Below are 14,388 nucleotides of genomic sequence, written 5' to 3'. Positions count from 1 at the left end.
AGAAACAATGCTTTTATTAAATCCATATTTCCCATTCAAAAAACTCCTTTTGGTTTAAAGTGTATTCTAAAGAGACAGTATGTGACCACTCGTGGCAGTGTTTAGAAAATATATTTTGATAATTATGTCTTTGTTTTGTCTTTGTTTGGGCACAGGTACAGTACATGCACAACCACATGGGTAACATGAGCATACATTCACATAGACTACAGAAGTAAAGACAATAAAGTTAATGTAGAAGTTGCAGTATTTTACGGCCTTGGTTTTATATTTTCCATTGATCAACAGTTTATGATGCAGTAATGGGGCTAAAAAATGTCTTGGTAAACAGTGAGGAATAAGACAGCTAGCTGATGTTTGATCAAACATGTTCAAATTAGCAAATGAATTAGGAATTTGGATATATAGTCAGTAATCGTGTTTGGCCTCAAGGATAAGCATTTGCTGTCAAGGACATACATTTGGTGAGAAATGGTGAATGTAAAAAACAAACAAACAACAACATATTTTTAATGTCTGTCATTTGAGTCCTTGTACATGTAGTGTGAATTCTGTTTCCTTGAATCACTCATCACTTCTGAGTGTCAACACTGACAATCAACAGCAAGCTACTACAAACATTAGTACAAATGTGATGATCACATGACAGAAGACCCACACTCAGTTGAGTTGGTGCTCAGTGTAGCGCCTTCAGGGGCTAATTGGATTGATGCTTAGCAAGACCTGCAGATGAGGCAAAGATTACCTTCATGCATAAAATTGTCTTTGTTTTTCTCTGTTGTCTTGTCTCTCATTTCCCTCCTTCGTTGCTTTTTTCCCACTGCCTCCCCCTTCTGCACGGGCCATCGAAGGAGTCATGTAAGCATACCTTTGTCCCTGCATGGGAGGAAGAAGAAATGATCTGGTATTAAATTTCAATAACACGTTTTCCCAGGTCCTCCAGAGTACAAGCAATCAAGGGTTAAATTGGATCTGTAACGTATGCTCGGTGACCCACAAATCGCTTACCCATCAAACAGACTCATTACGAGCCGGCAAGCAGATGAGTGTTTGTGAGCCTTGCCTCTGAGCGGTGGGGATTGTGTGTATTACCGCTAACACGGCTGAGGTATTTAAATTTTGATTTTTTCGTAATGGGTTTTGACATGTTTCATTTCCTCTGGGGGAAGCGCTCGAGACCTCCGAAAGTAAATGTTGCTAAAAAGTCATCAAGGCAGAATATTAAAATGCCATCAAATAAGAATTTCACTAATGCGATGGGGCTTGGGCTTCAGGTACGCAGGGCTGGGGTCAGAGGGGCTTGGTTCTGGGAGAAACACTATTTGTTCCCCTTGGCTGCCTTCTTTCCCTCTTAAATAAATTATTAAACTACTTCAACCCCCTCCTTCTCCTCCCCCTTCTTCTCTGCCCGTCCACCTCTTGTGCCTCTCATAGCTTAGCCCTTGCTTTTGAAATGAAAGGCCAACAAGAGGAGGAACTGGTTGAGTACTAAAATAGCGCACCTTTGGATGATGTGAGATTTGCTGAATTTATCTATACAGCACTTTTACAAGGCTCAATGCTGTCAGCTGTAATCCTGTATGTGTATTTTTCCTGTATTAATGCATTTTACCATGCATTCAAAGACTACAATAACTGACTCTAATGCACAGTAGATACTTTTCAGTAATATAATATATATTTATAAGTTTAGAAATTGAGATAAGTAGACAGGAGTTTCCCTACAGCTTTCCTTAATTCTTGCGTTTTGACTTTTGTCGGCAAGTTTTTAAACCGCTGCAATGCTGGTGGTGTTTGTATTCCGTAGATACTCCTTTTGAGGCCATTACCAAGCTGACAACCCACCAGCTGTCACTAATTGCCCACTAATGGGGTTTGGTGGTCTGATGGTTTGTCTGTGAGGGGCGTTCCAATTCTACACCGGAGGTCCTTCTGGCTTGCCAAATCAAAGGGGACACATTTAAAAAAGCATGTCATGTTATTCTGTTATATTACCTCTAACTGCACCTCCACAATAACGACCAATTTATAGGGTAATATATTTGGAGACAAAGATTTCTTCTGTGTGTCATTAATCACAGATTATTTAATATTCACCTGACATTACCTTGTATTGTTTAAAAAAAGGGGGCAAAGATTGCATTGTTGGTAGCAACACCCATTATCATGCATGATATTTTCAATTCCTTGTCATTGAAATCTTTGCAGGAGACAAGAGGGGCTCGTGTCTGCCCTCCGCGTCAGCCAGCCCGCTAATAGATGTGAGAAGGTCAGCTGGCATTAGTGGCAGAAGTACGTTAGCATTTGTGCTGAGCGTCTCTTGCCAGACTGTGTGCATGTTTGAAGGCGCTTGGACAAGCAGGCCCTTTCATAGTGATGAATGGCTTTTTTCAAGCGTTCTGCTCCCTAGTTATGAGAAGGGTGACCTGGTCATTGGACGACTTTATGAAGCTATAAAAAATGTATGTCAGTCTGCAGTCTCTAATGCCATCCCTAAACGGGGGAAGGGGGGCAAGGGTAGGTGGAATGGTAAAAAGGCCATTTACCGTCACTCTAAATAGCTCTCTGACTGCCCTTCTCCACTTATCTGACAATGTCCTTGTCGTCAAGACAATTTTTTATTCTTTTTTATTTTCCCCTATTTTTTATAGGTTACATTTGAATTAAGGGTAGACAAGCCAGTTTTCCTGTCCTCCACTTTACTGTCCACTACAGCCTAATAACTTGTAATTAGTATGTTGATTTAGTCATTTCAGATAATGTAGTGTCATGAAATGTGATGCACAAAGTACAAGATGTGGGCTCGATCAAACTATGTCATCTTTACACATTAGTGAACCATGACCGTATTGTGTAATGCCGCATAACTGATCCTAAAATACCCAGTAATTCATACAGAAGGTAGGGAGTACTGACCTGGACTGGGCATCAAGTATCCATGATTTGTCTTCTCATCCACATGTAACATGGCTGGATGCCATTAATCACAATGTCTCCTTTTTAATAAATATGCAAATTTATATTAGCCAAATGGTGTTACAGCTTTTTGTCATTAATAAATAATGAGCGTCTTTGTTGGATATCTATGGTGTTTAGATAAAAACTCTTCACCAAATAGTAATATGCAGCAGCTGATTGCGTCTATCATATTTTATCTGCTATGCACATGTAAAGGCATCGTCACTGTTTATTGACAGTTTAGAACTAAATATAATCTAATGTTTACAAGTCTGCCTCATACCTGTGGTACATTCACACATTTACTATATGATACATCTCACAAATAAACCAACTTCAACTTCACCATGCAACATTTGTTCTTCTCAGGGCCATGACAACAATCAGGTTTCTTTATTGTCAATATAGATTGTTTCTCTTAATCTCTTAATACTGTTCCACCATATGTACAAATCGCTCTGTCCCTGTCGTTCTCGTACAGTACCTAAATTGATAGATTAATTTGTAAACAGTGTGAACCCATTTGTTGAACCAAACTTCCACAGCTCTTTTGCATACTAGCACATTGTCCAATAGAATGAAATTTGGCAAATACAACATTGAACATTTCTGTAACATTTTTATTGTACTACTCATAGAATATGTGTCATTGTTTCCCCACTTAAGGTGGTTCCCACTTCCACACGAGCTGAAAATGCATCTTTATCTTTATATAGTCATACGTGTAAACAGAGGCCTGTTAAAATAGTTTTCTAATGTCTTATCATTGGTTGGTGTTGGTGCCTGACTTGTGTTTCAGTGGAAGACTCCCCTGAGGTGATGCTAACAGCTAACAGCAACACCGCTATTTTGGTGTAACCAGCAGATACACCAATATGTTTGAATTTCCTATTATAATCAGCAGTAGCGTTTGTGTACAATGTGTCATTGATGCATTCAGGGACACAACAGACTGTAGGTCATCTGTGGTATGGAAATGGTCAAATTGGCTGCACCTGTGCATAAATCTTAATATTGTGATGAATATATAATATAATATGGTTGAGGGTCAACTGTGTAATATTTTTTTTATTCATAAACCTCATGTTGAAGTTGGTAATAAATGCATTAGTATCTCTGTTGTTATTTTTTATTGGTAAGATGGAGGATTAATCAACTAGTAATACAATTAATTGACTAATCAAAAAATATAGATAGATTATAATTTTAAAAAGAATTGTTATCCAAGCGGAGATTGTTAAATGCTTAAGTGGGCCCTCTTCTATCTAAAATATAACTGGATTGCAGGGAGATTAGAAATAAAGGAAATTTTCCATTATCACAGTAGAGAGGCAAAAGTGAGATGTGGGGGGCTGAACTGCGTGACTCTGTCTCTTGGTGAGCAATCAATCATGGGCCTCTCTGCAGTCTCTTTGATCTGAAAACAGCTGTAATCTGTGGTCATGTGTTGCTAGAGTAGATTGTTTGCCAAACTATTACCATAACTGTCAGGCCAAATCAGAGAAATAATCTCATGGCTCTGGACAGATGCGGTTCCTCTGCATTATTGATATGGTCATCTGAGAGAGAGGGGGAATTATAAAACATAGTTCTATTTACAAAGGGAGATTGGCTTGGTCCTTGAAAGTGAGTGAGTGGGACAAGCACCTCTAGAAAGTGAGATATAGCCAAGTTCAAGAGAGAGAGAGAGAAAAAAAAAAACAAATTTCCTGGCTCTTTTAGGGTCAACTCACCCCATGGGTCCACTTCCTCTCTGAAAATGAGTCACCAGAATACACAATGGACTGATTTCTGAAAAGTGCCTCCACAAGCACCTATATGAAGCCCATAAATATGTATGTGAGTGTGTGTGTGTATGTGTAAATATATAAATATATATATATATACATTTTTTTTTATACTTTTTGTGTTTTTCTCATAGGGCTTCATGGCCCCTGTGACAAGGTAATGCGTGTATTTAAGTGTTTGTCATTTAGCATAAATGTTTACCTACATTTTGGTTTCTGAATGCAGCCATTTTTGTCTAAATGTAATTCAGGAGTGTAACAAAAGAAAAGGAAACAGCCTTTAGTGCAACATTGAACGTTTCCATTAGAGCATTTTGTTGTGCCTTGAGGAAAGGTTGTGAACCTGAGAAACCAATGTATGTTTATTTAGCAGCCTTGCCAGCTCAGTGAGACTAGCTAAGTTTCAGTCAGTTAGTGTGACCAATGAAAAAAATCACACTTCTTGAAATTACAATGCCTTAAGAGTATAAGTACAAGGACGTGTGAGGTTGCTGGTGTCAGCATTCAAACGCAACATACCCTAAAGTTGTGGCTATCTACTACATGCAGGTAGAAAGAAAGAATAATAAAGTAAATATCCTTCCTTTATATATATAAATATATATATATATATATATATATATATATATAAATATATCTTTAGTGTTGGGAACATTGTTTAAGTAAAGGTCATCACTCTACACTAATAGTCTTCTGTATGATCTTTAAGATCATAAAGAGGGTCTTTAAGGTTTGTATTGACTTAGGTGGTATCAGGGTTTTCTTCTGCTAAAGCCCAAATTACAAAATCATCAGTGCCCCATTTGCCAGACTTCCCTTTGTGGAAACATGTGGCCCTTGTTGGCAAAGGGCAAAATTTGGCAGGATCCTGAGAAACCGATTACAAGTACTGGCATATGGAGGAACAAATAGTTCCTCATTCAGTGCATCAGGTCTGTGCCATCTTTATGGACTAAAAAAAGAGACATGATGGATGTGTGGAAGTGCTCACTGGGCTGAGGCCAGATAGTGTTGGGGTGCAGCGCACTGCGTGACCCTCCTATCTACAGTAAATGTTCTTGTAACTATAACACTAGTTTAAATGTGTTTGCTTTCTCTGATGAAATGCAAATTGAAGCATTGAGGGTTTTAATTATGTGAAAAAGGAATTCCTTTTTAATCGACTGCATTTCATTTTATAGGTCTTTACAAGTCTTCTGTCAAATAATTGTACTTTTTATAATTGGTTTAGATCTGGCAAATAAAAAGGCTCAGATAACATTTGTGAATTAGTTAAGTGAGAAAGCCAACTCAAAATTTTTCAGTCTGTGATCTTAATCAAACTCTGGATTCCAACATGAGAATCAGACACACTACATGCCGATCCACCATCTGCCCTGACATCTTCATGCTTACTTTTCACTGTTTCTTTCATTCTACATCTTGTGAGACAGAATCATATAATACAAACAATGGACCTATCAAAGAAAGTGTTTGTTGTCCTGGTTGTCCATCTACATTTGGACTCACGTCAGACTGTACATCTATTATACATAAATATTATAGTATTATAATAGTATTGAGTGATTGTTTCTTATTATAATTCTTTCTGATTTTACATTTTTTTATGGTTCTAACTGTATAGACACGAGTCACTGACAAAGGTAAGGCGACCTCCTTCGATCCATAATTTAGACCTGTTAGTTGACTCCCCCGTCATTTGTGAGTATACTCTGGCTTAAAGGTTAACAAAAGAGAAACAGGGCAAGCTCTGCTGCTGCTACAACAGATCAATGTCAAGTAAATAACCTTTTCTACCTTATTTCCTGACTTGTATTGATCTGTTTCTCCTTTCCTCGTCTGACTTCTGAACTCTATTCTTTCACATGCCACCTCGTTCTTCTCTTCATGTCTTTTCCACATCACGTCCACATTTTTAAGTCTTTTAGTACACTGTTAACAGCATAAAGAAGGATTTTCTGAAAGTGTTTTTCTATATAATTATGCTTTGAGTCTTTGTAAAGTCTTTTTTTCTTTGGTTTTCTGTGTGTGTAAAAAGTGCAGTAGTTAGTCCTGAAACAGATATTTTATTAGTGAAAATAACACAAACAAGTGAGGTACAAATAGTCCATATAAAGATATGACCAGAAAATTAAACTGTTAGCTGAACCTCTGCACTTTAAAAAACATATGTTAGGATTTTAGACTGTTTGGTATTTAAACTTCACACAAATGAATGCAAACATCTCCCATTTCTGATCGCAAAGCTAATGGGAGAAGTAATCTCTGAATGGGAGCTCCAAGTATTCCATTTGCACCATTATTGCCGTTATTAGGACGCCATTCTTATTTGCGTGAGCAGCAGCAGCTTAGTCAGGGGTAGTGTGTGCTTTAGGGATTAACAAGACTAATAAGTATAAAACCTTTCCAGCAGGCTGCAATGTTTAATACACCTTGCATCACAAAAGCATTCACTAAATAAATAACAACCTGGTAATGTTGCTGTTCTTAGTGTTTTAACATTGTAGGATCGTTCTGATGGTTTTACAAAGAAGGAAAGCACACACCATGTGGTCATACCAAAACAAATCATGGCAAATCATGGCACAGTTGTCAGCTAAATGTGTTTATGATTACACTTTCACCATTATATACTTTGATGTTTTCTTTTTAATGTATGTTTGATGAGTCATGCTGTGAATTTTATCAGCATGACATCACTGTTTTGGAGGCGGACCTTTTGTTTTTATATTCTAAATGTATGATTACAGTAGCTTTTTATCGTTCGCCTGTCACGTAATATTCTGTGGCTTTACATCCTCGGATTAACTTGTGAACGCAGTTGCGTACATCTGTGGCCATCGATTGTTTTTGCAAGCAAAAAAAGATAGAGTACGAAATGTGTTGTAATAAAGAGCACCTGCTGGTGTCACACAAGGCTCGAGCTTTACTGGTACTTGTGTTGAGTTGTATGAGTTACTTCAGTAATGCTATACGATCCTGGCGTCCGAATACATCACAGGGACCACCAATGTTGCCATTCTTTACATTGAAGCACAAGTTGTCACTGGCCGTTAATAGCACCGTATTTTAAGACTTGTGGAAACTATGATATACTCATCGTCACAGTCCACCATCGGGATGTGTGAATGTGACTCAAGTAGTGTTTGAAGATGTAAACATATGTATGTTTTTTGTTATCATATGGGCTTACTGTATGTTTTTTTCTGAAATGAATTTTCTGTGGTGCAAAAAATGTACCTGGCTGTTGGTGTTTTCTTGGTTTTCTAAGGATAAAGTTGCTTCTTTCATGTGGGTGTGGACAGAAGAGACCACCAAAGCAAAAATCAACCAGCACTTTCAATTTATATAAACTGTATGCTCTCTGTATGCATGACAGGCAAGCACTGTATTTGAATGCAAGCCACATAATTTGGATGATGTGATCAAACATGTATCTCACTCATGGTCCAAAATACATACCAGGAAAATGTATATTTGTTTTAAAATATGAATTCTGTGTGAGCGAGTGTGGGATTAAAAGGGTCCTGCAATACTACATGTTAGATTATTTAAATGTTTAGATTCATTGTTGAATTGAATTTGGAAGTTAGACACAGTGTAAATAACATGTGTTACATACAAGATATTTCAAATTTCTAACACATTATCTTGTTTATTTATCTATTAGTAATAACAATATTTCACATTTCATGTTGGCATCACTTTACTTTGAGACACATATCAGAAAAGGTAACTTTGGTTATTGTATTTGTAATAATACTTAACAAAAGGACCCAACAATGGTTTTGTGGTATTGTGTTTTGGAAATCTCTACTCAATTTTGCAGTGTTTTATACATATCATGAAGCATTGCTGTTGTTCATCAGTTTCAGCTGAAGAACCTTTCTGCTAAGTGAAACCAGGCCCTCGGGTTTAAAAACAGAAAAAGAAGTTCTCTGTGGTCCAAGGTCAGTGACCTGCTCGGTAGCTGTCTCTATTCCACCTCAGGGCACCTGCTAATGTCAGCCCCTCTTTTAGATTCCCCAAATCGTGGCTTGCCACTGGTTATTTTCAGCTGCGATAAGTGATCCCAGTGACCCCAGAGGTCTGACACACTGCTTTTTTTTAGCTAGAAGTCAAATGCCATAGCATTGCCTCCGGATCAAAGCCTTCAAAGTCAAACTCTACTTAGGCATCCATTGAAATCAGAGCTCCAAGCCCAGTTAAGTGTGCAGTGCCAGACCAAGCTCATGGCTTGACTTTCACTCACACCACAGCCAAGTGATGGGCCAACATACACACACAAATGCTTGTGTTGTGTAATGCATGTTTTTCTTTTCATTCTTCATCTGTTCAACACTGGATTGAATTGAACGACCATCTCAGTCAGACAATAGCATCCCAGTGGTATCCACTGAGAGTTTGATTAATACATACTTTGATGTACTTTAACCATGCTCATGAAAACCTGTTTTTTTGACAGTTTCAAAAATATGACACGGTTGTTTATAAATTATTGAAGGGAGACGGGGGAGAGATATTGTGCTCTGTTCCTTCCATTCTCTCACCTAATCCTGGTCGTGTCCACTTCCTTTTCCTGTTCCCAACATTGCTGTACAACCCCTCCCCCACCTGACAGGATGCAGAGTCTGGCCTCTCAGCAGATAATGTGACGCACACGTGTGCTAACGGAAGACGAGGCCATGAGCCACAAAGGTCCACCCTGGGTCCCGGATTATGATAACATCAGGAAGCACCGAAAGGAAGAAGTGTCTGCAGGAAGTTGGCAGGCCTGTGAAGGCCTCAGAGAGAATCGCACTTATCTTTCTGAGACGCGAGTGTCAGCCCGACTCTAACATGATGCTCTTGGAGAATGGGTGACACAGCCTTTTTATTGGTTGTCATCACAGTACTGTACATAGTACATTGTTTAGCTACTGCAAGATCCTTGCCAAAGGTTTTTTTTTTCCTCTTTTCTTGCCTTCTGACATCGGCTGCTGTCTAGCCCTTGGTCCTTGAACTTTAATTGTTGTGGCTTTTTGTTTTACTTTAAAATATGACCATTCTTTATTAATCACTGACAAAAAGTGGACTACATGGAGACAACACAAAGTGAGACTCCCTGAGTGTGGTGATAGTGAAGAGAAAACTCTGTCCTTAAAAGCATATTCCCAATGGAGGCAGCTCAGAATAAATGCGAAGGTTGGAAAGTCCAGATGGTCTTTAAGAGTGTATTCCCCCACCATAAGCACTCTTGATTTATGAGATTCTCTAATGGTATCTCTGTTCTGATCTTGCTTTCTTTCACCCTGCTCTTCTCTGAAGCTTTAAACTCATCAGGTTCTCTCAGCCCTGTCGTTAATCCTGAAGTACAAAGGATGGTATGGTTGTGGAAAAGGGATTTTTCCTCCTCTCTTTTTCTTCTGTACTGAAACTCCTGCTGTCTGATGAATGATAAACCGATGAGCAGACTTAATCCAGGAGAACTGCCCCCTGGTGCTTCACTTTACATTCCCCAAACAGATGCACCCCCTGGTCGAAATTTGCCATGAAATTGGGAACCACTTGGTCAAGAGTTCCTCACATAACAATGCAATTGATCCCCAAGCCTGCAAGTGACAGTCCTAGTTTTGTTATAAACAGAGAGTGGGTGGGCCACAACAGCTCATATGCCATCCTCGCTATATCCATGTAAATATTTTGTGTGTTAATTCAAATCATACAGTATGACTGTGCTGCTCCCCCACTGTAGGGCACGACTGACTGAGAGATCAAATCTCAGAGGAGATTAGTAATTATAAGTCACCCTCATGGGTAATGTGGCTAAATGGCATCATCTCAGCCTCACACTCTGAACACAATATTGAAAAAGTTATTGCTCACTTGTTAGTTTATTAGGTACACATGGCAAAAACAAATGCACACTGGTCTGTTTTGCAGTCCGAAGCGGTTATATTTATGCAGTGAGTGCACTTGGTTAAGGTTGGGGAACAATTGTTATCTTGCTTAAATATTGAAAAAATCTAAACTATCACAAGACAGGATGTGTTCACTGTCGTTCTCTTAACTTAGCCAAGCTAAACCTGAGCACACGCAGGGCTTAGAAAGTGACCTCAGTCAAAGCCATGTGCTCTCTTTGACCGAACCAGCTCTTTACAACTTCACAAACTTCCATCAGCTGAAACAGTTTTAGAGAAGTGTTGATACAGCACTGGGATCTTTTTGGAGTATGTAGTACTGTACTGTACGGTATTGTAATGCACAGAATAGTTTTTCTGTTATTTAGCCTACCATCACTGTTATAAATGATATTCAATCTGGAGTCTCTAACATATCTAGGAGATTAAAAAGTTGTCTTCATATTTGTAAAATCACATTACAGAAACCATCTAAAGCCTGGCATCACTTGTTGTTTCACTTTGGTCTCAGCACTGCCATGGAACTGGTGCTGAGCCTCTGGCTGTACAGATGACAGTTTATTATGATTTCTCTGACAGGGTGTGCACCCTGGGGGGCAAGGAGCTCATACTCTCATGAACACACACACACACACACACACACACACACACACACACACACACACACACACACCCTGACTATGCCATCCCTTCAGTGGCTGCCATTCATGCATGAGTTTCTTTTTCACATTTCCTTGTTCACTGTTCATCTCTCTCTTGAAAAAAGCTGTTTCCTTCTGGTCCTCTTGATGCAGTCTTTACAGACAATGTGCATACAACACATTGTGATGTAGCTTATATCTTGATAATGCTATACTCAATTGTCCCTTATCATTATTATTCTGTCATTATTTTTATGTGTTAGTATGTGTTCATCCACCAAGCTCTACACAACAGTTCAAGATACATATGGATCCAAGAATGATAAAGAGACATGGCAGTGAGTAAAGATGGTTGAGTTATTTACAGATTGTTTACTAGTTGTGCAGTTCACTCAGTGTGTTGACCTATGGTCAACATTGCTACTAACAATAGAGGAGAGAGAAAATTATTTAGTCACAGCCTCTTGCAAGAGATAAAAGGTATAAATAAAGAAAACCTTGTCTTTCCTCCCTCTTTCCATAATACACTGAAAATATGATGACGGACATAAATATAAAGACAGAATCAGCACATGAGCCATACAAGGTTTACCCATAGATACCAAAACTGTATCTAGTTTTGTGTGTTTTCTTCTTCTAAAGCAGCCTTCCTTTGTGCTGCTGTAGACTGGTCCACAGTAGTGGCCACTACATTGTCAGAGATCAGTGATGTGAACACGAGCATAGCTTGTAGAAGTACAAACACGTCGACCGTTGTGGCCTCACTCGCAGAGGAGCTTGCATGCGATCCTCCGCGAGAGGCATGGTCAACCCTTTTGGTAGCATAAACTAGAGTTATGGTTATGATATCAAGCCTGACTTTGCAAATACTCATATTTCATATTTCTGTTGCTGTTTTTTGCAATAAAATATTAGCTTTATGCTTTTTATTCTGCTTTCTATAACTACTTCTATTATATATAATGTTATCATATTAGTCTTTTCATGTCATTACAAGCAGTTTACAGTGCTCTCTGAAAGTATTGCAATCACAAGGGAAATTTGTTTTTGCAGTAAACTGTAGCCAGATCACCAAGTTGGAAAGTCTAGACGAAGGAAGAAACCACTGTGTACTGAACAATACACGTGTAAATGTCAAACAGTTACTAGATGCATAGGCAACAATTAATGCTGTGAAACAAAAAAACAAACATAGGAGCCTAATCATGATATGATAGTTAGATGGCGTGGACTGGAGGAACAAGTCTACAAATGGGCCCTTGAACAGCATGCTACTGGCAGAGTCCTATCAACAGTTCAGTTGCGTCTCTATGTCCAGGTAATTGCCAGGGAGATGAATATTAATGATTTTGCTGGCAAACCTTCCTGATGCTACTGCTTTATGCAGCGTAATCACTTGTCAATTAGAGCACGGACCACGATGTGTCAGAAACTGCCACCAAGACTTTCAAGCCAAGGCGGCCAGCTGTCCTGCCTTCACTGAAAAGCAGATCAGTGCACGTTATGTGTCACCAGATCATATAATTACCATGGATAAACTACCCCCAACAGTGTGACAGAGAAGGGGCAGGAGGGTGTGCACATCATAACAACTGTTCATGAGAAGTTGCACTTCACAATGGTACTGGCCTGCTGAGGAGATGGTACAAAATTACCAGCAATGGTGGTTTTTAAACATAAGACCATGACAAAAGCCAAATTCCTAAATAAGAAAGGATGGATGATGAACATTTAACAGTTGAAGTGCTACTCTAAACATCAAAATGACTTGTTTAAATGCACAAAGACATACAGTACTTGGATGGACAGCATGTGAGCACCTATCACTAACCCAAATTACCATGCCTGCCATCATTTCTGGAGGCAGGACTAAATTACTCCAGCCGGTCAACGTTGCAACCTGAGTTTTAGGGCTGTCTTGTGTCACCTGTGGGAGACAAGGATGGTGGATGGAGAGAACAACTTCAAGGCACCTGGGAGGATGCATTATGTAGTTTTTCAGGTTTATGGAATAGATAAACAAAGACAAACAATTCCTGTCGGGATTCAGAAAGTCTGGACTAACAGATGATGCTGATGTTGAGTTTGATGACAACCCAACAGATGACAACACCACTGCATCTTCCAGTTGGAGGAGTTGTTTAACAGCGGCAAAAAAGATGAGGAATTCAAGAGGTTCAGCAATGCTGATGAGGAGTGAACTGTTTTCATAATGCACTGCTGTTGCTGTTATGCCTTGCCTATGTTCTTTATAGGCTATTTTAAATTGAAATAGTTTCTGTGTATTGTGTTTTTGGGTAATCAAAAAGTGATAAAAGTAGTGTGACTTATCACCCAAAGTAACTTATACATGTTTTTTCCCATTGTATAAGACAACTTCTGCTTATACTGTGGTGTGACTAGTAGTCTGGAAAATACGGTATCCAAAGCACACCATCAATTCAATATAGGACGTCTTTAGTGTAATAAAGTGGAAGGTTTAGAACGGACTAAGTCAATCATGGACCTTAACAAAACTGAAACGTAAAAGGAGAAAACATGCTGGCACAGGATTTAGGATGCCATCGTTAGACCACCATTTATTACCAATGTTGTTATAAATGTGCCATAAAATGTTACGTACTCCAGGTGAAGTATCTGTGGCATTTGATACATGCATATTACCCATAGTCTTTAAAATGATTTTTCAATTTTACTACCCTGTGTCTCTAACCTAGTTTGTTGTGTCCATGTTCTGCATGACTGAGGTTCACATCAGCATTTACTGACCATGCTGTCACATTGTGTTACTCACCAAAGATTTTTATCAACAATGGACATGTCTTTGTAGGTCTGCATTATTTGTCTTGTTCCAAACAATGGAAAAAATGGAGCAGATGTGTGTTAGAGAGATGTGGAACATCTCCTTCCCTACACAAAATATTTTATTTTATTTTAAATCATTTTAATAAAACATTTTCACTGTATCTAAAGGCTACTACAGCTTCAAGATTTCACACAGAACAGTTTAAGTGCTGACGTGTAGAACTACACTACTATGTACAGTAATTAATTCTATTGTAGACCCATGTAGAAGGGTGCTCACCCAAAGATGCTCTACAC

This window comes from Anabas testudineus, chromosome 6 (assembly GCF_900324465.2).
Source record: "Anabas testudineus chromosome 6, fAnaTes1.2, whole genome shotgun sequence".
NCBI classification, from domain to species: domain Eukaryota; kingdom Metazoa; phylum Chordata; class Actinopteri; order Anabantiformes; family Anabantidae; genus Anabas; species Anabas testudineus.
The sequence above is the reverse complement of the archived record's forward strand: the minus strand, read 5'-3'. Positions refer to the sequence as shown.